General features: G+C 48.5%; 1 protein-coding gene across 2 annotated transcripts in view; it reads right to left on the bottom strand.

Annotated features, from left to right (window-relative positions):
• The window catches only part of PTK2B (protein tyrosine kinase 2 beta), a 128,295-nt gene extending 107,280 nt beyond the window's left edge, over positions 1 to 21,015 (bottom strand). For both annotated transcript variants that reach the window (XM_061200723.1, XM_061200724.1), the window contains exon 1: positions 20,861 to 21,015. The gene's annotated coding sequence lies outside the window, so the exon portion shown is untranslated. The remainder of the gene's footprint in view (positions 1 to 20,860) is intronic.
• Between the last annotated feature and the right edge of the window lie 5,404 nt (positions 21,016 to 26,419).

Here is a 26,419-nt window from a genome sequence, read left to right as displayed (position 1 = left end):
GCAGCAACCAATTTGGGCCCCCGGGGGAAGAGCCAATATCTCTGGAGCATGATGCTGGCCACCCCTGACAGTTACCTTCCTCTAGTTGCAGAGAGAAACCAGGGAACTGTTTGTATTGTCTGCAGTGCTCCGTGGACAGTGCTGGGAGGTGTGATCACACTTCCCCTACTGGTTGCTAAGCAACAGCATTAAGCCGATGTGCAAGGCTGAAGCTCTAGGAGGTGTGTGTTGGAGGGTGTACATGCTGGGGAAGAGCTGCAGAGTGGAGTGGAAAGAGGAGCAGGCTCTGTGGGTTTTGCTTTGACTGAGGCGTCTTGGCAGGTGAAGTTTGGGAGAGCCCTGTCTTGCAGAGGGAACGTGGGAGAGGCTGCAAGATTCTGAATTGCGGGGAACGAAGTAAGAGACTTGAGTACTCACCATATAGGAAGAGGACCGAATTCTGTTTAAGTCTTACCTCAAGGACAGTATCTCAGAGTAGACAGCTCTCAGGCATCTAGTCTCAATAGTTTCCAACTCCTGGAATATTTCAGACTTTTTCCCCATATGCTACTCAGTTCTCATTGTATCTAGAGATAATTTATTCATTTGGAGATCATTTTATCTGAATTGGAAGGAAAAGCACCTTCCATTTGTGAAGCTTGAGGCCTTTCTAGGTCCACGTTGCTAGTGTAGAAAGCTGCTGAAGCGAGCAGAATGGGCTGGCTCAGAGGAGAAAGGGAATTCTCCATCTCTGGGAGTGTCTACACAGACTGAACAACCACTTGGCATGACAGCTTCTTGGAAAAGTGGCCTTGAAAGAGAAGCAGGGGAGGCAGGGCAAGAGACAGTAGGAACAAAGGCAGGAGAGAAGAAAATAAAGGATGTGTTCTGAGAAGACTGGGTCAAACCAGCTTAACTAGAAAACGGTAAGATGGAATGTTATGGGCTGAATTGTGTCCCCTCCCAAATTCACATGTTACTGTCCTAACCCCCAGTACTTCAGAATGTGACTGTATTTGGAGCTAGGACCTTTAAAGAGGTAATTAAGGTAAAATGAGGTCATCAGGGTGGGCCCTCATCAATATGACTGGTGTCCCTATAAGAAGAGAAAATTAGGACAAGGACATGAACAGAGGGAGGACCATGTGAAGATACAGGAGAAGGTGGTCATCTATAAGTCAAGGAGGGAGGCCTCAGAAGAAACCAATCTTGCCAACACTTGATCTTAGACTTTCAGCCTCCAGAACTGTCACAGAGTACCCAGTCAGTGGTATTTGTTACAGCAGCTGAGCTGACTAATACAAGGATGATGAGAAGCAAGGCTGTGAGAGTGGACCAGAGGCAAACTGAGAGGAGTTCTGGGAAAGCCAGGCCGAGAAATTCAAACTTAATGGGATTGTAGATAAGTTTTACTTAATAACTTTAATTAGGATACTTCAAAACAGAAGGCCCATTTGGAGAGGGGAAGGACAGCAGCCCACTGTGATGAAGAGGCTGGAATCAGCTAAAAGGTCTTGTTTCTTGTGGAGTGTTAGTGTCTACTGCTGGCCTCAACGTTTCAAGATGGCAACAAAATCAGTTATGCAGAAGCGGAGAGCCAGAAAGGCAGGGGACGAGAGGAAGAGGGGAAACAGTTCTTTATGTGAAGCCTAGATCAGAGAATCATGGGATGGGTGGCCCCTATCTTTCAGGGCTGTCATATGGAAATACAGTCATTATTTGCGGCTGTTGCAGAGAGCAGTTCTAGCACTGGTGGGGGTGAGTTTCAGAGAGAGTTCAGCTCAATGAAAGGAAGAACCTTCTAGCAATAAGAGTTTTCCAACAATGATGAGTTCTCTGGGTGAGGCATATCCCACAGGTGCTCAAGAGAGAAGAGCTTTCTCCACGAGTTTGGCTGACAAGACTTCAGCAGTCTACCCGCTCCTTCCCGAAATAATGCTCTGTTCAGTGGGGCCATCTCTGGTCCTTCAGATGCTCCACTTTTCTGTCACTTTCCCCATTACTCATAGCAACATGGTGATCGGAAAGCAAGCAGTTCTATAAGAGTAGAGTAAAAATAAGGAGCCACAGAACCTCCTTCTTGAGCTCTTTCTTCCCCACCCGTGAATGGGAAATGGAAACTCCAAGAGGGCAAACTACCTGTGATACAAACTGTGGTCTTCAGTGACCAGACTTGCAGCTGAAGCAGGTCCTCCTGAATTTCAGAATCGCACTGAATGGATTTCTAAAAGATATGTGGAGAACTTACTGTGTTCCAGACACTTGAAGCCACTAGAGAGGGCAGAGAGTGGATTTGAAAACAGGTGAGACTGCTTTACAGGGCTCGCTGAAAGTCGGAAGGAAGGGGTTGACCATTGTCACCCAAGGCCGTGAGCTGGAAGACCAGCGAGAACAGGGCCGCTCACTCTGACTACAGGTAAGAGGAAATCAGGAAGGCCCCTCAGGGTTGGTGGTGTAGAAAGCTGAGGAGGATTTTAAAGGGCAAATAAGAAGAGTGATGAGGCAGGACTTCCCTCGTGGTCCAGTGGTAAAGAATCTGCCTTACAATGCAGGGGACACGGGTTCGATCCCTGGTCAGGGAACTGAGATCCACATGCCACAGGGCAACTGAGCCTGCAGGAGCCTCAACTAGAGAGCCCGCATGCTGCAAACTACAGAGCCCACACGCCCTGGAGCCCACGCGCCACAACTAGAGAGAAGCCCAAGCGCCACGACAAAAAGCCCACGCCGCAACAAAAAGATCCTGCGTGCCGCAACTAAGACCCAACACAGCCAATAAAATAAATAAATTAAATAAATAAATATTTTTTTAAAACCTAAAAAATAAATAAATAAATATGCCATTAAAAAAGAAGAAGAAGAAGAAGAGTGATGAGGCAAGAGGGGGTGAGGAGCTTCTGGGTAGATGAAACAGCGCTTCTGGCAAAGGTGTGAGAAGCGAATAGCACTTTGGGGGACTAGGAGTTTGGAGCCCCCCGGCAGGGTGAGGGGGAGAGGCTCAGTCCTTCAGGAGCCAGTGGTCTGAGCTTCTTCTGCTTCTCAAACTTCCGCACCGCATCCCAGAGCCCTTGCTGAGGCCTCCAAGGTCATGAGCTCCTGGACCCTCCATGATAGCTGTTTGTACACTTTCATTTGACTCACCTGCCCATGGATGCATCAACCCTGTCTTAGGTTTTGCTTGTTTTTCATGTCTGACTCAACCATATGTAATAGAGTTTATCTCTCGTCAGCTTGTTTGATCAGGAAGTCATTGTGGTGGTTAACAAGTCCCATCACCAGAACATCGGGTCTGCAGTCTGAGGAAAGCAGCTGCTTCCATTCACGAGCAGTAAAAACCCCAACCTGGCTCAGTTTGCCTTCACAGGGGCAAACTGTTCCCACAACCTCTGTTCTCCAGCCGCTTTGCTCCCAGTCGTGGGCAGCTGCCCCCCCTTGGCCTTGTTCACCATTCGGGCTCCCCAGATGTCAACTTGGGCGGTCCTGCCCCCAGGATGTAGCAGCATCTTTGTTTAAACACGTGTACAGAATGATGAGATCTCTACTCCCTTAGGAGAGGGTAACAGAATTCCTCCAGGAATAAAACTGTAGTTATTTAGAAAGATGCCTGCTATGGTCTGAATGTTTGTGTCCTCCCAAATTCATATGTTGAAATCCTAACACCCAAGATGATGGTATTAGGAGGAGGTGGGAGGTGATTAGCTTATGAAGGTGGGGCCTTCATGAATGGGGTTAGTGCCCTCATAAAAAAACCCCAGAGAGATCCCTTGCCCCTTCCACCATGTGAGGACACAGGGAGAAGTTTGTTTATGAACCAGAAAGCAGGTCCTCACGAGACACAGAATCTGCTGGTGCCTTGATCTTGGACTTCCAGCCAACAGAACTGTGAGAAATAAATTTCTGCTGTTGATAAGCCAATCTACGGTATTTTGTTATAGCAGCCCAAATGGACGAACGTAACACTCCACTAAATCACAGCAGCTAGGAGATGAGGCTCAAGGAAACTGGGCAGGTACAATTTGTTCATTGTCCTGGGAAAGGAGGGAGAAAAGGAAAGCAAGGGGTGGGGGTGGGGGCAGACCAGAGAATGAACAGAATGTTGTAGGATCCGTGTGTAGGGAATTGGGGAAGGGGCTGAGTTCTGTGCCTTGGGGTGATGTGACAGAACGAGATCTGACAGCACAGATGTGACCAGAAGCACAAGGAAGTGAGTCTAGAACTGGCAGAGATCACAGGGCAGAGCCTCTGGCTGCCGTAAGCTGTGGAGCTGGGATTTCTGCCAAGCGTGACCACACAGATGAGAGGCAGGGGCCCCGGGCGACACTTCAGTTACACATACTTCTGTCTTCTAATAATAGATGCCATTGATAAGAGTAACTGCTGAATGAATCGAGTACTTATTTTGTGCACTGCAACCATGCTAAGTGCTTTACATACATAGACATATTATCTCTCTTTAATCTCTGCAGTATCTCTTTAAGGAAAGCACTACCATTATCACTGTTTGGCTGGTAGGAAAGCTGAGGATCACTGGGTTGAGAAAGTGCTTGAGGTCACGTGGCTGGGGAATAAGGAGCCACACCTTGGGCGCAGGATCCTAAGCACTGCTTCTCCCCGTTGACCTTGCTGCCTGCTGATGGACTGTCATTGTTTGTGTGCGAGCTGGCTGTACCGCTGCCTCCTCTGGGAAACTCGACTGCTCCATATTTAAGGAGCAATAATGTCAGGCCCAAGCTTGTACTGGGGAGGGGAGGATGTGGAATCGGGGGGCGGGGGACGGGATGGCACACAAACAAGGCAGCTGATGTGCTTGCCATTTTCCTGAGAAGTGAAAGACTGTCGAGAACAGAGTCCAGGAGCCCATTCTCCAACCTTAGGCCATTTTCCCTTAGTCACGGCACTCAGAGGAACAAAAAAAAAAAAAAAAGAGGAGAGGAGGCCAGAAGGCAGGGGACGAGGTTAATGAAAATTGAGCTTGGGAAGGGGTTACCGAGAGTGCCTCCTGCAAACTGTGGTCTCCTCCTGCTCACCTTGTCATCAGACAGTTGTAAATAAACAGCGAAGGGCAGTGGTCATCAGAGATGTATCTGGGTCACCTGGGGCTTCTGTGATTCTCATGGGGTCCTCAGGTCAGGGAGACCATCAGCCTGGGGAACCTCAGTGGCCTCATTTGAGAGGAATGAGTTCTCTTAGCAAGAACTGCAAGACAGTGTTGGGGGAAAGCAACTATGTTTGGAAGTTTTTTGAGTGTTGAGAGGGCAGAGTGAGGGTTGGCTATATGTCAAGTGAGAGATCTGGAGGAAGTATAGGAAAGAGCCAAAAAAAAAAAAGAGAGAGAGAGAGAGAAGAAGAAGAAGGATCGATCATAAAATGAAATTTCTGAGGCTGACTTGGATGCCAAAGACGGCACATTTTTTGCCCGAGGAAAACATTCTTAATACAGCTCTGGGGATGGTAGTTCCCTGAGTGACACAGATTAGTAATCAAATTATTTTTGAGGCTGATAAGCCCATCGACAATGCTAGCACTCGGCCCCTTTATCTCACGGACGGGGTTCAGCAAACGCCTTCTCTTCTCCATCACCTCAGCCTTTGTGGATACATTTCAAGAACCGGGGGCCAGTGAGGGCCAAAGTAAACAGGTCTTGGTTTGTTTTGGTTTCTTTCAGACACTCATTGTGATTCAGCAGACATGGATTGAACTGGTCCTCCACAGACCCATTGAAGGGGACATGGGCACCATGCCTGTGACCTCCAAGGTTTATAGTCTAATTGGGAAAGATGATGTTATGGTCTCAATGTTTTTGTGCCCCCCCCATCCATATGTGGAAGCCCTAATCACTAATGGGACTGTACGTGGAAATAAGGCGTTTAAGGAAGTAATTATGGTTAAATGAGGTCATAAGTGTGGGCCCTGATTGGATAGAGTTAGTGTCCTTATAAGAAGAGGAAGAGAAACCAGAGCATGCTCCCTCTCTCCCTCTCCCCACCCCCCCCTTCTCTCTCTCTCTCTCTCTCTCTCTCTCTCTCTCTCTCGTACACACACACACCCACCAAAGAAAAGGCGTGAGAGGACACGGCAAGAAGGTGACCATCTCCAAACCAGGAAGAGAGCCCTCACCAGAAACTGACCGTGCTGGCAGCCTGACTTCAGACTCCCAGCCTCCAGACCTGTGAGAAAATAAATGACTGCTGTTTAAGCCACCCGGTCGACTTTGTTATGGCAGCCTGTGCTGACTCAGACAGAGGGCACACACATAATAAATGACAAAATAAGGCAGGAGGAAAGTGCTATCAGGGTCAGGAAGATGGCTTTGGGGACAGAGAGGATGGTGAGATGAAGCCAGCCTGAGGGTGCGGAGGGGAAGGGCTCCACGTCGAAGTCCATGGAGACACGGTGGGTATTTCAACCAGGGTGGGCATCGGAACCGTTCTGGGAGCGTTAAGGACAAAACAGAGCAAAGCCAGAAAAGGAAGAGATGCCTGCCTGGGTCTGACTGCAGACAGACACAGGAGCTCCCAGGGTCTCTAATACACACCCCAAGTAATGGAATCCGTGCTACACAAAGTGTGGTCCTTGGACCGCCAGCATTACCATCATCTGTAAACCTGTCAGAAATGCAAAGGAAGTTGGAGCCCAGTAATCTGTGCTTTCGAAAGCCCTCCAGCTGATTCTGGAGGCACTGGCAGTGGAGAAGCACCACTGTCAGCTATGCTGGAGGATGTTGATCGCTTCTGCCCTGAAAGTTCTCCAAAGTGCATGCGTCCTGGGGTCAGGAAGTCCTCTGCCCACTCGTCTCTTTCAGCAGCTGATGAGATTTTTATATCTCGTTTTATTTGAATCCTTCCAGTGCCCCTCATTTTCACAGGCATTGGAGACCATCTCTAAATTAGCACTTTTTCCTCAGCTCTTTTCCCCAAAACCTCCTCCATCCGAACAAATGTCTCCTGAGCAAAAGTTTCGTATCCTGACATTTGCTGGAATAGGATCGGGAGACATAGGGGCATGAAACAAGGTCCCCGCCTTACCCCATTCCATTGAGCAAGGCATGTACTTGTGAAAAATAAATTTATCTCAGGATAACATGTGCCTGGCATAAGTGGATGGTACAGCCAAGAGCTCTGGGAGGAGGGGGGCTCGGGGGAGGTGGGGGGCTCGGGGAAGGCGGGGTATGAGCTGCTGTCCTGTACCAAGTCCCTTTCCCTCCACCAGAGTCTTCTGGTCCTGAATGTCCTGTACATCCCGTAATATCTGTGGGATACCCTATTCCAACTGGTGGGGCAAGAAAGGATGCCTGGCTGGCCCCCTGCTTTGCAGCAGGCGTCCTCTCCCTAGAGTCCCCGTTCCTGTAGTTTGAACGCTGTCTCCCCCACCATACTTCCCCACTGAAGGCAGGTCGGTTCTCGTTGCCCTGGCCAAGCCCCTCTCTGTCCTCTCTGCCCCCTCCTCACTGCACGTGGATGTCCAGGGGAAGGAAACAGGAAGTAGGCTGTTCCTCGGGGCCAGCCCTCACCACACCCCTCTCTGGCCAGCCAGCAGTGTGGGTAGCTGCGACACCCAAGCTGATGACAGGAACTCCGGGCCTTTGGCATGACACTGCTGGCAGCCCTTGGCCACACCCCAGAAATGCCTGTCTACAGGTCTCCGAGCCAAACCCTTCTCTGTGTTTGGCACAAAAGATGCTCTGACCCGGGGCCAGAGTTCTCTTTTCCAAAACAAAAATCTGACTCTCTTCCCTGCTTAAATACTCCTATAGCTACACATCCTATAGATATGCTCTCTTATCTATCCTGTCACTTCCTGTTGCTAGAGAACAAAGTCCAGGACCAAGTGACCATGATAAACGGTCTCTCTGCATCCTTCCAGCTTTATTCCCACAACCGTTCTGCCAGATCCAGCCTCCCTGAGCTGTTCACAGCTTCCCAAACAGGCCACACTCTTTGATGCCTTATCTTTAAATATGCTGTGCTCTGTGCCTGGTAGGGCACCTCCCTGCCCTTTCTCTGCATAACACACTCCTATCCATTCTTCAAAACCCTTCCCAGCATCACCTCGTCAGTAAAGCCTTGTCAGCCTCCCCCGGTAACGTTGGTAGCTCTGGGCTTTGTGCCTGTACGGTGTTTGGCCATCCTCTCACAGCACATCTGGTGTTACTGTGGCTCTTTCATCTTGAGGATGGTCTCTTATTCACCTTAGTATCCCCAGCACCTCGCCCAGCACCTGGCCCAAGGGAGGTGCTAAGTGATGCAGAGCTGGACTTCAGATTCACCACATCACAGCCACTGTTCCCACATCCTTAAAGAAGGAAACAGCACTTCAAGGAAGAAGAATACAGACTCTCCTTCCTTGCAGAGGTTTAATACCAAGAGAAACATTCACATGAGTGGTGGTGGGGACAGCTTAGACTCAATGCCGTCATGGCACAGGAGGAAGGGCTAGCTGTTACCATCACTGGAGAATGCTGGGACCCCGCCTAGGAACGCATTCAAGTGGTGGGAAGGGACTCAGACTTTGCCTGATATACCAGACGTGTCCCCTTACTTCCCTTACGGACCACCACCCATGAAGGAAGGGGTCCAGCCCCCACCAAGGCTTCCCTTCACCGTCCCTCGCTCCCCGACCCCCAACTCCAAACATACACGCTCCGGTGGAACCGTGATGACCGTGCTGGGTCCAGCCTCCCTGAGCTGTTCACAGCTTCCCAAACAGGCCACAGTGTGGCTCCCCGCTCTGTGACTGCGGTGAAGGTCTTTCTAAAGAGGAGTCTCATCCGTCACTTATTCCCCCTCCAGGGTCTGGGCCTCTAAAAGCCACCTCTCGAGCTTTTGTCCATGTCTGTCACTTCTTCACACCTCTGGCCACAGCTTCCACTCTGGTCCTCTTGCCCGCCAATCTTCATCTTCCCTTTCCTCACTCTTACCCCAAACTCAGCAGTGCTGTTCTCCAGCTCACATGTGTCTTCTTAAGAGAAGACTGGAGGGGAAGTATGGAAGGGGCAGTCTCTCTCGGAGGAATTTACTGGTGAATCACTAGGGAGTGTGGTTTCTGAGATGGTCAGACTGTCCCACTCCCAAGAAGGGAGGGGGAAAGGCCTCCAGTGCCAGATACCCCGAGTCCTCACGCTAGTGGGAAGGGTAGCAGTGGACTCGAGGCCTGAATGGGGCAAACCCAAGAAAAGCCTTGTACCACGTCATATCCCTAAAAGTCCCGCTCCAGCAATTTATAACCCTCAACCGTGCAGTCATGTTATGTGGTCTTTGGGTTTCTCAACCACTTCCAGAAACTGGGCAGACTCTGGTTCTCCCATTTTAAAGAAGATAATAAAGACTGTCCAGACAACAGAAAATATAGTATCTTGTTTCCAACTTGTAACTACAAGTATGTTTTTTAAATAATTTACATATGGTTCTACAGAGTCTAAATGAAAGACCAGTGCTGGTTTTCTCCATGGGAATAAAGAGGAAATAAAAAGGGACAGATCGGCGTGGCTGCTTGATTGACTGTCTCACCAGCTTGCACTCCTTCCTTTGTTCATTCATTCATTCATTTATTCCTAAAGTTATTCGTCCATCCATCCATCTATTTTCAATATCATATATGCTCTTCCCCTCCCCAAATTATCTGTCACAAAATAGGAAGCTTACATTCTAGCCTTTATAGAATCTTTCATTTTATGGGCTGCTCTCACGATCACCCTATTTTGAACAAAAATATATGGCCTGGGAAAATATATTAATTAGCCCGACATCACTACAATAAATGCTAGTTTGGGCTGCTTACAAAGGTCACCTGATAGAATTGTTTTTTTAAGAAAGGAAGCACGGTACTATAATATAGATTCAGTAACTTTGCTTGGGGGCATAGCCTCACAATTATAAGTGCTGAACTTTGTAAAAGATCATTTTTCAAAAAGCAATGCACTAAGTAGTTATACTGTAGACATCAAAAGGAAATACCTTCTAAAGGATTTGATTAAACATTTTTCCAAAGTGACATATGAATGGCCAATAAGTACATGAAAAGATGCTCAATATCATCAGTCATTAGGGAAATACAAGTGAAAACCACGACAAGGTACCACTTCATGGCCACTAGGTTGGCTAAAATCAAAATTACAGACAGTAACATGTGTTAACGAGAATGGGAATGATCACACATCGCTGACGGGACTGTAAAATGGTGCAGCTGCTATGGAAAGCAGTTTGGCCATTACTCAAAATGGTAAACATAGTTATCACATGAGCCAGCAATTCTACTGCTAGGTATGTAACTAAGAGAAATGAAAACATATGCCTGTGCAAAAACTTGTACATGAATGTTCCTAGCAGCATTACTCATAATGGTCAAAAAGTAGAAACAACTCAAGTGTTCATCAACTAATGAATGGTTAAACAAAATGTGGACTATACATAACAATGGAATATTAATTGGCAATATAAAGGAATGAAGGACCAACCAATACATGCTACAACATGGATAAACTTTAAAAACATTGCGTTAAGAAGTCAGTCACAGGGCTTCCCTGGTGGCGCAGTGGTTGAGAATCTGCCTGCCAATGCAGGGGACACGGGTTCGAGCCCTGGTCTGGGAAGATCCCACATGCCGCGGAGCGACTAGGCCCGTGAGCCACAATTACTGAGCCTGCGCGTCTGGAGCCTGTGCTCCGCAACAAGAGAGGCCGCGATAGTGAGAGGCCTGCGCATCGCGATGAAGAGTGGCCCCCACTTGCCGCAACTAGAGGAAGCCCTCGCACAGAAACGAAGACCCAACGCAGCCATAAATAAATAAAATTTAAAAACAAACAAACAAAAAAAAAAAAACAAGGGTTCATTTAAAAAAAAAAAAAAAAGAAGTCAGTCACAAAAAGACCCACAATGTTGCATGATTCCATTTATATGAAATGTCCAGAATAAACAAATCCAAAAATCAGAAGGTAGATTAGTGGTTGCCAGGGACTGGGGGGAGGGGAGAATGAGGAGTGACGGCTAATGGGCCGAGGTTTCTTACGGAGTGATTAAAAAAAAAATCCTGCAATTAGATAGTGGTGATGGTTGCACAACTCTGTGAAGATACCAAAATTCACAGGACTGCACATTTTAAAAGGATGAATTTTATGGTATGTGAATTCTATCTCCAAAAAGCTGTTATTAAAAAATATAAATCAACACTTGCTGGGTTAATAAGAAATAGCAAACTCTCTTTAGACTGTAGGGACGATGATATAAGCCAGAACACAGATGATTCAAAAAGGGGTGCTAGCGATGAGAAGGACGCTGATGTCAAGACGTGAGTCAGGTGTCGGCTGTTTCATAAACAGGGAGAGTTGGGGAAAAGCCATATTTTAAATGTAATGTATTATTTTATATAGTATGTGATTTAAAACGTGCGTCGCTAAAATCATATTAAATATTTTGAAATGTTTACAAATTTACATTAGCTGTTTTTTACACAATCCTCCTTATCAGGAGGCACACGTGTATATATCAGATGTCGACTGTCAGGCACCATCTGTCCCTCTGACTCTCAGTATAGACACGGTTCTGACCTCAACAGAGCTTACAGCCTAGTTCAACCGAGTTAAAATGGAGCTTAAGTTTGAGGTCATTTCTATGAAAAGTTTGTAAAATTGATTACGAAACCTGTGGGTCATTCTTAATATTTGGTGGGGTCGTAACTTCCTTGGAGCTCAGATGAAAGCTTTGGACTTTCTTCCCGTAAACATGTGCATTTGCTCAGAGGTGAAAATTATGCATCTTCTCCCAGGGCGCTCATGTATGCAATCCCCCCTCACCCCTTGCACATACACACGTCATGCCCCAGGTTGTATTCCTTACTTTGAGATCATTCTTCACTGAATCCACTTGCATCGAGACCCATTCTCCAGTGTATGTGTGTTTAGACACATAAACAATGAGGACTTCAAGAATTGGAGGCCTGGAGAGGATCCCAGATGATCTGGTCTCCCCGCGAGGCAGGAGGGCCCAGGGGTCACTGTGGAAAGGGCAGAGGGCCTGGCAGGCACCTGCCCTCCTCGCTTCAACCCTGGCAAGATCTACTTTACCCTGGTTTACACACTGGGCTTTAACCTAAGATCCATGTTGAAGAAAGTTCTCCTCTAGTTAAGAAGTCCCAAACCCCATTACTGTAAGTACAAATGGAAACACTGAGGCTTGAACTGGCCCACCCAGGTGACTCACCCAAGGTTACATGGCAGGGAGGTGACAGAGCAGTGACTTCCTGGTCTGCTCCCTAGGTAGCGCTCTCTCTGTCGCCACACCTCTCCCTGGGAGTGAACACAGGTTGGCAGCTAAGCGTTTAGCAAACAGGTACAGGAAGGGTTTTACTAGACAGAGAGAGAATCAGGTAAAGAAAGAGGGAGAAGGTTCAGAGGTCACTCTGGGGACAACGGAGGGCCACCCTCTGGACAGCTCAGAGTGCAGCCACCACGGCAAGCCTGTGCACAGGTGGGTGGAAGTCCAGGTCACTAAAAACTGCCAACCTCTGCCTTGCAAATCTCTCTCCTGTATCCCCAAAGCGACTTCACCCTCTACCAAGGCTCCCTGCCTTTTTTCCTACTCCCTGTTTTTCTCCTGTCATTCAGCCTGGCCAGAATGGGCTCCATAAGCAGGAGGATGAGGGGGGAAAAGAAGGCAAGGATCCAATGGGTTAGACACCAGAGTAGCTCAGCAAAGGGATTATCAAGCTCCTGCTCTAAATCACCCACTCCCTCTCTCTGGGCTCTAAGAAACCTTCACATGCCCCGAGAGGCCAGGATAGCATCCTGACCCTGGGGGAGAATGCGGTCCTGCTCTGTTGCAACTGGCTGCTGTGAAGCCCAGCACAGGGAATGAGGAAGATCGCATCTGGCCCTGGGGAGCCAGGCACGAGTATGTAAAGAAGGAGGCACATGGAATCCCCAATCCTTGGAATTTGAGGGAGTTTGGAAGAAGAACAAAAGAATGGGAGGGGCTTGATCTGAGCCTGAGGGAGGAGTCTGATTGAAGAAGGTGGAAGGGGCTAGGTGGTCCAGGCAGGACAGAGGACTTGGGCAGAGGTTTGATGAAGACCAGTGGGCAGACCAGGCTAGCTGGGGTGAAGGGCTTAGTTTGGAAAGTATGGGGAAGTAAGAAGAGAAGGTAAACGAAGGTCAGATTACAGAGGGCGTTAAACAGTAAATGCAAGGGATCTGGATTTGCCTAGAGGCACAGGAGCTTCTGAGGGAACCAGAAATAAGGAGAGGCTCTTAGGTAACATCAGGTGATATTGGGTAATATGGGTCAGACTAGGGTAGGGGCATGGAAAAGGGAGGGAAGGAATGAGAGGCATGAAGAAAGAATTTGCAGGATTAGTGATGGGTAAGATAAGAGCAGAAGAGAAAGGGAAGATAATTCCAAGGTTTTTGACCTGAGTGTCTAGGAGAACTACAACTTCATGAACAGGAGGGATGCCAGAAGGAGACAGTTTGGTGTAAGAAAACGATGAGTTTAGTTTTCAACTTGTAACATTGAAGATGAGTTACTCAGGTGGAAACTCTTAGAGTTATTCTTACAGATTCTTGGAAGTGGAGAGCTGAAGCAAGGGAGGAGGGTCAGACAGGAGGGGGAGACCAGGAGTTGTCTGAACTGATGATGGTGGATAAGGGGGCGGCAGACTGAAGTGCATGACTCTCCAGGAGGCTGCCATACAGAGGCTGCCATTAGACCTCTAGACAGGCTGACACTTAGTGCATCGCTACCAAAGATGAGGTCCATGGGAAAGGGCTTACATATGAACTGAGAACACAGAGGAAGGAGAAGATTAAGGGGAATGACAAATTACTTACATAACCTAAACAATTTGATGCTCCCATAAACCCTACATCTTTTAAATCCACGTAAGGACCAATTTCAACTCAGAGAACATAGAAGCCTCTGATCGACCAGCAGATATTCTCCAGGACCCACAGATCATCCCAGATTACAGAATTTATCCAGACTCTTGAGACTCCCACATGCCCCTCCTTTGAGGTCAAGCTCTTTACTCTCTGATGCACTTTATACACTGCTGCCCAAATCTGATCATGCCCCCTTCACCCAAGTTCATATCTCAAGAGCTCTCTGCAGCCTTTACAATAAAGTCCAGTGGCTCCCTACAGCCTTCAGAATGATGTCCAAACCCTTCAGCCACCATGTTTGAGCCTTATGTAAGTTTCCACCATTAACTTAATTGCCCTTTGATACTCTTGGCTCCAGCCAAAATGAGTCATTCAAATCATGCCTCGCCACCTCCCTTTTATTTACACTCTTTGACCACAACAACTGTTCCAAGTTTCCGTGGCCATACACTAAACATCCTTTGAGAGCTTTTCCAAATGCCCCTTCCTCCAAGAAGCATTCCCAGACAACCCAGACAGAAGAATTCTCTCCGTTCTCTGACCTCATATAGCACTTTATTGGTGCCTCTTTTATGGCACCAAAAGTCCCCATCTTGTCTTACAGTTATTTATCTTTATGTATTACAACCCCAAGCAGACTGTAAACTCGTTGAGGACAGATACAGTCCCTCAAACGCAGGGAAAGATTATATACTCTGAGTGACAAGGGGGCTGAAGGAGGGGAGAAATATTGAACAAATGCCAAGAATGAGTCACAGGTGAGAAAACTCAGGCTCTGAGGGGTTACATAACTAGGCAATGTCAACCAAGGAGAAAGTGACAGATTAAGACTCAACCCACGTCTTTCTGACCCAAACTCTTCATCTTTCCAGGGATCCTGCCCTGCGGTGTTTTATGAGGCATTTTCACATAAGCCAAGTGTTTCTCTCAACGACCCTATCAGGGATGTGGTACTACTTCTTCATTTTCAAATGAGAAAAATGAAGTGACTTACCCAAAGTCACACAGCTAGCAACTGGAAGAATCTAGACCAAAGCCATGTCTCCTGACCCCTGACCGTCTGTCCACTCACCCAGGCTGACAATCTGCCAGCATTGAGCTGGGGGCTTGAGAACTTCAGCTCGGGACAGCCACTCACAACTGCCTAAATGGACATGGCCATGTTTCCGTGCCCAGCATCTGTGTATATAGCAGACCAAAGGTAAACCGATGCCGGTAAGAGCATCTTCGAAGGTGCTGGAGTATCAGATCTCTAGTAACCTGCCTGGAGCTGGAACTGGGGGTGGGGAGAATGTACACCTGAGCCAGGCAGAGGAGCTGGGTTCTCACCCCCAAAGCTCCGGAAGAACAAAGAGAGTGCTTGAGGCTAGGTGTGGGGGAGGACGAGACAGTTGACAGTTATTTAGAAACCAGAAAAACACGTGATGCTCCAAGTGGCAGGGACCAGAAGAAGGACGGTTCCCTCACCGGTGGGAAATGGTACACCTCCCCCAGAAGAGCAAAACCCGAACTCAGGGCAGAATTCCCAATGGGCCCACATGTGTCCCAGTGGGACTGCAACAACCGGGGAGTCTGAGAGGCAGCTGGAAGACCCTTAGAGAAGGAAAGGGCATGAAACACGGGGACTGCGGTCCTGGGGCCCTCAAAGTTGTTGGGAGAATTGGCCTATTGAAAGGGAGACTAGTCCACGAGTCAAGAACTAAACCCAGCAGCAAGCTCTAAACTCTGGGCAAGTACATTCCTTTGCGCTCCTGTCTAGTGAGCGATGGTGCCAGGTTCTGCATGGGTGGATTTCAGGACATAAAAGGGAAGAAGGTGACGGGAGAGGAGGAAAATGTTAGTGAGCTGTCACCAGGATAGAAAAGGGGAAGGCTCCCCTTCCACGGCCTTGGTGGTGGTTGATCTTAGTTCTAATCACGTTGACCAGCTGCCTTTAGTGCTGGGCAAGGTAAGAGCTGGGTGGGGTCTGCAGCCCATCTGCAGCCCACCTAGAGGGTCACTTGGAGACAAAATCCTGCACTCCTATCAACCCACCCCTCGTGTCTAGGTAAAAAGTGCATCGGAATACACAGTCTCCAGCCTGCTCTCTTAATCAAACCGTCATCATGAGTAATAATTATACCTTGGGAAACGGCAGAGTGACTCAAAAGAGCTGCGCCCTGCCCCACCGCCGCCCCCTCGCATGGCTCAGAGCTTCGTGCTGGGTGCCTAGAACCCCGGAAGCCGAAGCCACCATTTTCCCCTGCCTGTCAGCCCTCGGAGCGCCTTCAGTGGCCATGCGGACTCCAGTGTCTGGTGGGCAGCAGTAGAAAGTCTCTTTGCTGGCTACAGAGCTAATCAGGCCAGGCTGTCACAGACACAGTGCACTGGGGGCGGGGTGTGGGGATGCAGGTTGGGGGCAAGAAGCAAATTCTGTCTTGTACATGATGCACAGGAGAAGCCCACTTCTGCCTCTCAGAACATGGCCTTTTTCCCCGGGGAGGGGGGGGGGCGGGAAATGGCCCTTCCCCACCAGCTCAGATCAACTCAAAGTATGAAATAGAATGACAAGGAGAGCTACATTCATTGTGTGCCTGAAAAAGGACTGACTGTCTTATGTACAGCCAAGGTTATTAAGCTGGTGCATAAGGCCATCTGGGACATTAAAATACTGGACTAGTCCATCCAAGCTTGTAAACGTCCCCCCCAGGGCCCTGACTGCCTGCCTCGTCCACCTCCCAGGTTCCCCGTGACCACTGGCACAGCAGGCTCAGTTCTGTAAGATCCTTGCCCACGCCTTAGTGGCTGTTGATATTTGGCATATTACTCCTGGTATACCCTCACAAAAAGCCCTGTCATTATCTCAGAGATGAGGAAGAGAGGGCTACACGACTTAGCCAAGGTCACACAATGAGTCCCAGAGCCAGAGCTGGAACCCAGGCTGACTGACCAAGTCCGGGCACTGGACCACTGGACCACCAACCACGCTAATGTTTCGGGGACTCTCACCACTCTCTCTTTATCCTAGAACTGGCCCAGAGTCTAAGAGAAATTCTTGATCGGGGAGCCAGCAAGAACTTCTGTTAATTACCACCCTTTCTGCCCAAGGACCTCTTTATTCCAGCCCCCTCAGAAATCCATTCATCTGGGAGGCCAGGGCCACAGAGTCCCGAGCCTATGAGCCTTCTGGGCAGGGAGAAAAGTAGGAATAGGACACCTACCACTCGGGGTTCACCCAAGGGACGCTTCCTCCCCTCCCCTGCCTCAATTGTACTTTCCTTAACAATAGTAAGAACATATGGAATGACTGCCACACCCTGGAGGGCTACATGCTGAGAGACATACTTTTCCAGGGTCCTCCGAACAATGGGAAATGGGTGTGAACTGTGGTAGGAAGATTTAGGCTGACACAAGTGGGGGTTTGTGTCTGTGAGGGATGAGTGATGCTGGGACAGGGGCTTCGGTCCCTGAAGATCTTCTGTAAATTGGACACTACTAAATCCAGGTTAGAGTTATGGGATGAATAATGTCCGCAGAAAGATCTGCTTGGTTCCAGGACTGCACCTACATAAACAGTCAGTAGGAGTGGAGTGCTATTTCCACTGAGATGGTAGTAGGTGTCCCCCAAACCCACTACAAGGGGTCTATAGTCAAATTTAGGGGATGCTAGTAAGTCCAGCGATACAGGCGTCTTTTCTGAGGAACTGACCATAGCCTTGATCATATGAATACGCAGGACAAATCTCCGAGAGTGGGCTCACTGGAACGTTTCACCAGTGCAACACCTGTAACTATCTCATGGCAGAGAGTTTCTCTGAACACTGTTTGGCAAATGCTGCTCTAAAGAACTGGGGACAAAATGCTTGCCACTGGAAAGAGAGACCATTTGTAACCCAGTGGTTCCCACAAGGGAAACACACTTTCCATTTCCTCTTTCTCTTAACAAATTCTTAACTCCCTCCAGCTTCCCTTCTAGGAGGCCCCCTAATTCGCTCTTATAAATGCCCCCATTAAAGTCAAAACAAGGCATCCTTACTTCTTCTACCCCTGAACTCTATTGTTCTAATAAGGTACTCCTTTTAAAAATGGGAATATTGACAGCTAAATTTTATGGTACATTTGTCTGTGTCAGTTGTGCTTGGTGTGTTACCTGGATTCTCCCTTCTAATTCATTCACATTTCCTTTCAGTTAATTCAACTTTGAGTTACCGCCCACCCCCCCTCCCCAGGGTCTTCCACGGCATCTGGGAAGCAAGTCAATGACAAAGCTGAAAAACTGACCCAAGCTCTCCCTTTCTGCTCAGGAGCTAACCCACTCTCTCACTAGGAGAAGGACCTCTACCATGTACTTCCCCTGCGACCTCTGAGTGCTCAATAAATATAAACAGAAATAAACAAGCCCCAAGCACTTCAGGGATGCTACTTTGGTTACCCCTGTGAAAGTGCTATGAAGATTAGTATCTACCACTTTTTCTTCAGCACTCCCTGGGCAATTTACATACATTACCACGGATCCACTCCACAACCTGAACGAACAGATACTCTTATCCTCATTTCTGAAAAGAGATTCTGGGGTTACAAGGAGTTAAGTGGTTTACATAAGGCCTCATAGCAGGCAAGTGGCCACGTTGGCATTTGAATCCAGGTTCATTGGGCTCCAAAGACCAAGGAATTGTCTTTCTTTTGTTTTTAAGAAATAACAGGCTTAATCAGTGAAGGAGCCCCAAAGTGGAATCTAGGAGGATTGGTTACAAGATAATATGTCCTGGGCAGCGGGGGTGGGATGAAGTGGGAGATTGGGATTCACATATATACACTATTGATACTATGTATAAAATAGATAACTAATGAGAACCTACTGTATAGCACAGGGAACTCTACTCAGTGCTCTGCGGTGACCTAAATGGGGAGGAAATCCAAAAAAGAGGGGATATAAGTATATGTATAGCTGATTCACTTTGCTGTACAGCAGAAACTAACACAACATTGTAAAGCAGCTATACTCCAATAAAAATTAATTAAAAATTAATAAATTTTAAAAAATAATAAAAAAAGAAAAAAAAAAGATAATATGTCCTGAGACTGTTCCCGTGGTGCCTGGGCACTACGCTACCCTTCACTTCCCAGCACTGTAGCATCCTCAGCTTTCCCCTAGAGGACAGGTGCCGGATAAAATACCAGATGTCCAGTTAACTTTGAATTTCAGATAAACAGTGAATAATGTCTTAGTATAAGTATGCCCCAAAGATTGCATGGGACATAGTTATACTTGACAAATATTCATTGCTTATCTGAAATTCAAATGAGTGTCCTGTATTTTCATTTGCTAAATCTGGCAGCCCTGCACCCTTGAGTCAAGTCGGAGGCTGCTGGCTCTAGGGCCCAAGTGACAGGAGTTGCCATGGCAGCCAGAGCAGGCCCTTCTGGAGCTGTCTCTCCCACCTCTCCAGCTTCAACTCGCCCCTGCACTCTCCACGTGCTGAACACCCCGAGCTACTTTCAGTTTCCGGGGTGCGTTCCGCTGCTTCTGGCCTCAGGTCTCAGCACTTGCTGTGCGCTATGCCGTTCATCCCCCCTTTTCCCTCCCGGGCTAATTCTACCAATCCTTCAGGTCTCCACTTAGAGTCACTTCTGCCAGGAAGCCTTCCGGGACACGCTGACCGGCTCCACCCACAGCCCCCAGCCCTGGGCTGGTCAGCACCTGTTCCTTCCCTGCCCACGGCACTGCTCGGCGCGCAGGGCTGGGTCCCACGCACCCTGGTCTCCCATGCCCAGCGCCAGCACCTGGCCTCAGGTAGGAAGTCAGCCAATGCTTATTGAATGAAGGAATGAGGGCAGAGTGTCGTGCCAGAGCTGGTCTCTCCATGTGACTACTTCCCTCCCTCCTTCCATCTTCACGCACTTTTTTGTCTCTGCTTCCTCTTCGCCCTCCCCCAGAGGAGTTGTGAAAGGCTGGGGTTAGGTCCACACCTGCATTCCTTGCCCTCAAGGGAGGGGCCTCCTTGTGCCCCTTCCCTGATCTTTTCGAACCAACTGCCCCGAGGGCTCACGTCCAGCTGTGGGTCGGGGAAAGCTCTTCCTCTTCTGGTTTCTGAGCGCCCCTGGCGAATGCCCCCTGTGTGTCCAAAATTCGGCTCTCCTTCTCCCCCGCCCCGACCCCTTGGAGGAGCCTAATTGGATTGAGCTCCAAGCTTGGCGTGTGGGGAGACGCAAGTGTCAGATGGCTGAGGTTTAGGGCAGGTGGTGGGGCTCGGTGGGCTCAGAACAGCACCCATATGTTGCCTGTTCACCCACCCAAGGCTTTGCCCACGCACAGCCTGACAGGAGGAGAAGGCGGCACAGAACTTAACCCTTTAGGGGCATTCCGAAGTAATGTCACAAAGACCCGGGGTGGCAGCGAGCGTTAACTTTAGTCCCCACAACACACACACACACACGCACACACGCACATGCGCACACACACACGCACGCACACGCGCACACACACACACACGCGCCCACACACAGAGTTCTGCTTCTACCCCCCTGCAGAGCCCTGCTTGCTTCCAGTCGGCGCTAGATTCAGAAGATGCCCTCTGGGGGGCGGGGAGCGCAGTGGGGTGTGCGTGGGAATGTGAGCAGGGTGGGCGAGCTGAAGGGCACGGCAGGGGGCAAAGCAGGAAGCGGCAGAGGCTCTAAGGCAGGAGTTGAAGAAGTTGGATTCTGAAAGCTCTCTGGCCTGACCTTTAGAGGCAGGCGGCCTTTCTGTGCCCTCCCATCACCCCCCCATCCTCCCCTGTCTGATAAGAGAACTAAGAGGGAAAAACACCCTTTCGTCGCAAATTAACTCCAAAAATAGAATCCCTCTCCCTCCGCGGAGGGCTCGCCGGCCCCGGGAGCGCCCCACGCCGCAGCGCCCACTTCTGGGCCCGCGGCTCCCGGTCCCGTCTGGGTCCCCGCAACCCCGGAGTCACCCCGACCCTCCCGCCTCGTCCAGCCTCCACCTTCTGGCTGGGCGCTCAGCCCCGATTGCGATCGCGGGAGGGGACTCACACGGAGCGAAGCGCCGACCCCGGCGGCGGCTCCTCGGCTCGGCCAGGGGCTGCGGGGCGGCGGCAGGTGAGAGGTTCTTCTTAAGAGGTGCGCGGCGGCTCCGGAGGCCTCCGCTGAGAAACAGCGCTGACAGGTTTGTGTTTTCCCCTCTCCTCCTCCGACTTAACCACACCCCTGCTGCTCTCCTCCCCACTTCCTTAAGGGGTGGGGTGTGTTGTCTGCGGTGCCGAGCGTGTGCCGCTCCAGCCTCTTACCATAAACTCTGAAATAGACGCCGCCGCCAGTTTCCGGAGCTGCACGTGTCCAGAGATGGGGGGCCGTCTCTGCCACGCCCCGACCCTAGGTGGGGTCTTCTGCCGTTCTGTGCCCCCCCGTGAGCAGTTGAGCCCCCCATTCCTACCACCCCTCCCTCTCTCTTCCTGTCCACTTGGAAACTTTGGGAGGCCACACTTAGAGGTTGGCGTTTCCTCTTAGCCCCCAGGTATGTTTCAGCGCTGGAGACTCACCTGCCTGCCACGCTCTCAGCATCAGTGTTCCTCCCGGTCTCTTCAAGTCCTAAAGTGCCCAGGCCCTTTTGGGGGCACCAGAAATCAGGTGAATATCACCAGGAGCTTTGGCAGAACTGGTCGAGGGGCCTGAACGCCATGGACCAGGTCCCTGCGCTGTAACAACCAGGACCAGAGGCACAAGAATAGTCATAGAAACTGGGCAGCCTTTCTCACCCCATCTCTACATCAGCCCACTTGGTTTGTTGCCTAAACCAAGAGGCTGGTTTACCTCTTCACTCAGGCCAGCAGGGCAGTGAGAGTCAAGGCACTTAGCAACCCTTTTCCCTATCACTAGAAAGATTCCAGACTTTCTCCTGAGTAGGAGGTGAACCGGTCTTAGCATAAGGTCAAAAAGCTGGTGTGTGTGTCACAGTGTTGCCCCACACCCTCAGAGCTCCTCTCCAGAGCCCTCACCCCAAACTTCTTCATTCTGTATCCTGTGAAGGATTGGGATCTCCCACAGTTCTAGAGGATGCTATTCACAAAGACATCTCTGAGGATGGTGCCCCCTGGTGTTGTGCAGCCACATGTGACAGCCCTGCATACACTATACTCACCCCCAGACTCTCTCACCCCCCACCCCAAACTCAGCAGACGGGTCACCCCAGAAGAAAAGCCAGCATTTGGTGAGCATGTCTAAATGCCAACCACTGTGCTAAGGAAGCACTCAGTTTACATTTCATCTATGTTTACGTTTCCTTTAATTCTTTCCATTTTCTGAAAAGAAAACCGAGATTAAAAGATTAACATGTCCAAGGCCACAAAATCAGAAAATCAGTGTTCCTCCAAGTATGATCAGTGGACTACCTGTAGCTTTTAAAATGCAGATACCTGGGACTTCCCTGGCAGTCCAGTGGTTAAGACTCTGAGCTTCCAGTGCAGAGGACACAGGTTCGAACCCTGGTCAGGGAACTAAACTCCCACATGCAACGCGGCCAAAAAAAAAAAAAAAAGCAGATACCTGGATGCCACTCCAGGTCTACTGAAAATCAGAATCTCTGTGCCTGGGGCCCACTCACTCACTCAGGGTAACTTACAACCCACCTGACGGAGCTCACGAACACGACTGCTGGAGCTCTGCCTTGTTCATCACGTCCACCGATCAGCCATGTTCTCAGCACCAGGTAATGCCACGGTCTGCAAAGCAGTGAGAAGACATACAAGTAGGTATCGAGGGAGACCTTGGCTAGGGCTTGGGCGACAAGGCAAGTCAGATGGGGTAAACTGGAGTTAGCAGAGGACATATGGGGGAAGACGAGGCACTAACCGACCACTCTGCGAGGAAGATTTTTAGAGGGTGTCAGCAAGCAGGTGGCCCATCCGTCTTCCTGTACATGGGAATGAGGTGATGAAGGTTCAGCAGTGTGAAGGCTGGGGACCTGTGTGAATTGTGGAGAGTCTGGTGCCAGGTGATGACAGTGGGAACTCAAGAGCAAGGCAACTCCAGACTGGTTTAAGAAAAGGTGAAAAAATAAATAAATAAATAAATAAATAAAATATAAAAAAAAAAAGAAAAGGTGAGTTTGTGTATGCTGCCTTCCTGTGGCCAAATCCATGAAGTACATTCTCACTGGGTCCTAATTCAGGGAAAGAAAAGTTTTCAGATATTCAAAATTTTGAGGTTGTTGAAGTCTTCAGCAATCTTTTTGAAGCTCCAATATCTAGCTCCTAGAATCGTAGCATCATAGGTTTTATTTATGAAAGAGACCCTGAGAAACTCCTTGCAGTGGATGACTCTGTCTTCAGGTCTTATGCTCTGTCCAGTGTTGCCCGTGAAAGGCTAAGGTGACAGGGTCAAACATCTCTGCCTGTTACTTGCCTCTAAAAAAAACCTATCAGAAACACTTTCAGGAGCCTAGAACTCTATATAAAGGCTCTTAAAAATTCTACCCATGGCTCTTTGTGGGTTGGGATAGTGACCTATGCCAGTGAAGAAGAAAAAAAATTTCCCTTCTATCTACTTCTGTCTGTCTCAAGCCGAGACAGTGCAATTGTGGGAAGCCCTGGTTGGAGGTGGGGGGAGAAATGTGGGGCTGGTTCAGCAGGAGAAGGAAACTGTAAGAAAAAAACACTTTGAATTTTCCATTTAAATGTTCCACCCTCACCCCAGGTTCAAGTCTTCAACCCTGCATCACATGGCTCCCCCAACACAGTCCTTTCCAGTCTTCCCCATGAGTGTCAGTAACATTATCCCAGGAACCAAGTGTTAAATCCCGAATCACCTTTGACTCTCCTTTATTACCCCATAGCCATTCTATCTCTAGGTTCTGGGAATTCTTCCAAGCGTTTTTCCTATTCATCATTTTCTTTCTAGTCCTATTGACCCTACCATGGTTCATGGTCTGTTTGTCTTATGCCCAGACTTGTGAAAAGGGTTCTCCTAACCTGTCCCCCACTCCCATCCCAAAAGGAGTTGGGACTGGAGCTCGGTAAAGTGGTCTGAGCTGGTGATGAACTTCTGGTTGGCATCTGAAACCACAGGAATGGATGAGCTGGTCTGGGGCGGAGTAAGAGGGAGCAGAGATCTTAAGGTCAGACTCTTGCCAGGAGCAAACTTAATGAAGAGGCAAAAGTTGGATGGGGTGGGCTGATTAGTGAATTGGAAGTGAAGTCATGGAGGCAGCATGTCTTGGGTGAAGGAGGACTTGAGAGATGCGGGTGATTGAGGGGGCTGTGGGTTGAAAGAGGGCTGTTTAATCATTTGTTTAAGATGCAGGTTTAAATGCACATGGGAAGGATCCAGTCTAGAGGGAATACGTGACCTTGGGCAGGTGAATCCATCTCTCTGAGCTCATATCTCCTAATCTAGAAGAGAAGACTAAGGACTACCTGCTCTGCCTATTTCACAAGGTTTTGTGATGCCCAAATTAATAAGTATGAAGATGCTATAAAATGCTATAGTTATTATTTTTAGAAGTGATAGGAATTAAATAGGATAGGATTAGTGGGGAGATAGTACATATGTATCTGTTAGATAGGTAGTTTGTCAAGTGTTCACTGTGACCAGAACTTTCATCCATCATCTAATCTTCACAACAGTTGAGGTTGATAATAATATTCCTATTTTGTAGAAAGGAAAAGGAGGCTTGGAGAAGGTAAATAAAAAATTTGTCCACCACCCAGGTGGTAAAGAGTGAAGTTGAATCCAAACTCATTAATAGCAGGGCTGTGATGGTATGTAATTAGAGTCTCTCCATTATGGACAATGGAATTAAATCACACAATATAAATTTACTATTTCAATAAGGTTCATTTTAAAAGGATAGTATGGTTATAAGTGTTCAGAACAAAAAAAAAATTAACAAAGAAAAAACTCATGGGCACAAGGACTAAATAATTGAAGTTGCTCACGACCAAAGGACATCTATCTCTAATTTAACCAGGCACCACTAGGTGTACTAAATGGACCACAGTTGAGGCCAAAATGGAGGACTCAAAGCCACACCCTTGACTTCTAAAGAACCCTTTATTCCATCCATGAAAGCATTCCTGGTTGTCCCCCTTTCTTCACTTATAGAGAATCCCTGTATTTTAGTTGGCCAGAGGCTGCCCAAAATAAAGACTACCTTTCCCAGTCTCCCTTGCAGGTGTGACTGTGTGATTAAATTCTGGGCAGTGGCTGGTGAGTAGACGTTATGTGTGCAGCTTCAGGACCAAGTCCTTCAAGGGAATGGGTATGCCCTCCGCTAGTCCCTTTTCCACTTCCACCTGATGATGGGACCTGGAACAGTCATCTTGGTCTGTGGTGTTGAGAATAGCAGAGCAACGTGAGAGATGAAGCCTGGGTCCCTAAAGAACACCATCAAGCCACCATGCTAGCCCCAGACATGGTCTGGACCTGGGAGAACTTTTATGCAAGAGAGAAAGAAACACTTCAATTGTTCACGTTACTGAACTTGAGGCTTTTCTGTGGAAAACCAAAGCCTAAACTGAATTCTAACTAATATACCATCATTTAGCCCATTTTCTTTTATATACAAATTAAGGCAGAACCTCAACATCCCCATCTATAAAATGGGAATAATTGACAGGGTTTGGGGAAGACTAGAGATAATACATGTAAGTTTTCTTGCTAGTGCTGTGGTTCACAGTGGACAATAATATAATACAACAATATTATAACCTGTTGTAACTTTAAAAGATGCATTCCTGAAATAAAAATCATGGTTGCTTTAAAATATTCCAGACACGCCACCCCCCAATAGTGTAGGGGAGAGGAGGAACAAAAACAGCAAAATTGAGAACTGATGTAAGATGAAAGATGGGTACATGGGGGTTAATTACACTGTTCTCTCTAATATTGTGTTTGAAAATATTCACAGTGAAAAAGTTAAAATAAATAAAATTATTCCACAGAGAAAAAAAAAGGAATTCCTGGACATAATCCAAAGTGTCTCCTTGGGAAAAATGAAACCATATTAAATGCAGTGAGAAATTAATTTGGGTACCCAAGAGGGAGGGCAGACGGATCAGGCCGAAGAGTGTTTTTATTTTCAGCAGTTTCCACAGCCCGGGGCACTGCTGCCAGCCCTTCTGTAGCTCCCCAAGGTGGCCACAGGACAGTGGGCTGTGGGATCCTCTTGGAAAGTGCCTGCATGGAAGCGGATGGAGCCCGCCCCGCCCACTCCGGGTCAGCTCCATGACTCCTGTGACTTTGACCTTCTTGGTTCCCAGTCCTTTACCCCCACCTGTGAGTGAGCTCACCAGGTCCTCCACTGCCTATGGAAAACCTCTGAAGCAACAGAGTGACTGCATGACTCTTGCCATTGTTGATGCCAGCGATTCTAACACACGTGGCTATCAGGTCCCAGCCCACACTATGCTAGAAGCATCAACTAGGAAGGGAGAGCAGGTTGCTGCAGGCAGATTCATTGTTAGTAGCAAGAAGAACCTCTAAGCAAGAAAGAACAAATGCCTAGCCAATGCAAGAACCCACAAATCACAGGCATCTGTGGCCATTTAAGGGACAAAGAACCCCACACACTTCATTAACTCCCGAGGGCACCCCGTT

This window comes from Eubalaena glacialis, chromosome 9 (genome assembly GCF_028564815.1).
Source record: "Eubalaena glacialis isolate mEubGla1 chromosome 9, mEubGla1.1.hap2.+ XY, whole genome shotgun sequence".
In the NCBI taxonomy this organism is placed as follows: domain Eukaryota; kingdom Metazoa; phylum Chordata; class Mammalia; order Artiodactyla; family Balaenidae; genus Eubalaena; species Eubalaena glacialis.
The sequence above is the reverse complement of the archived record's forward strand: the minus strand, read 5'-3'. Positions and strand labels throughout refer to the sequence as shown.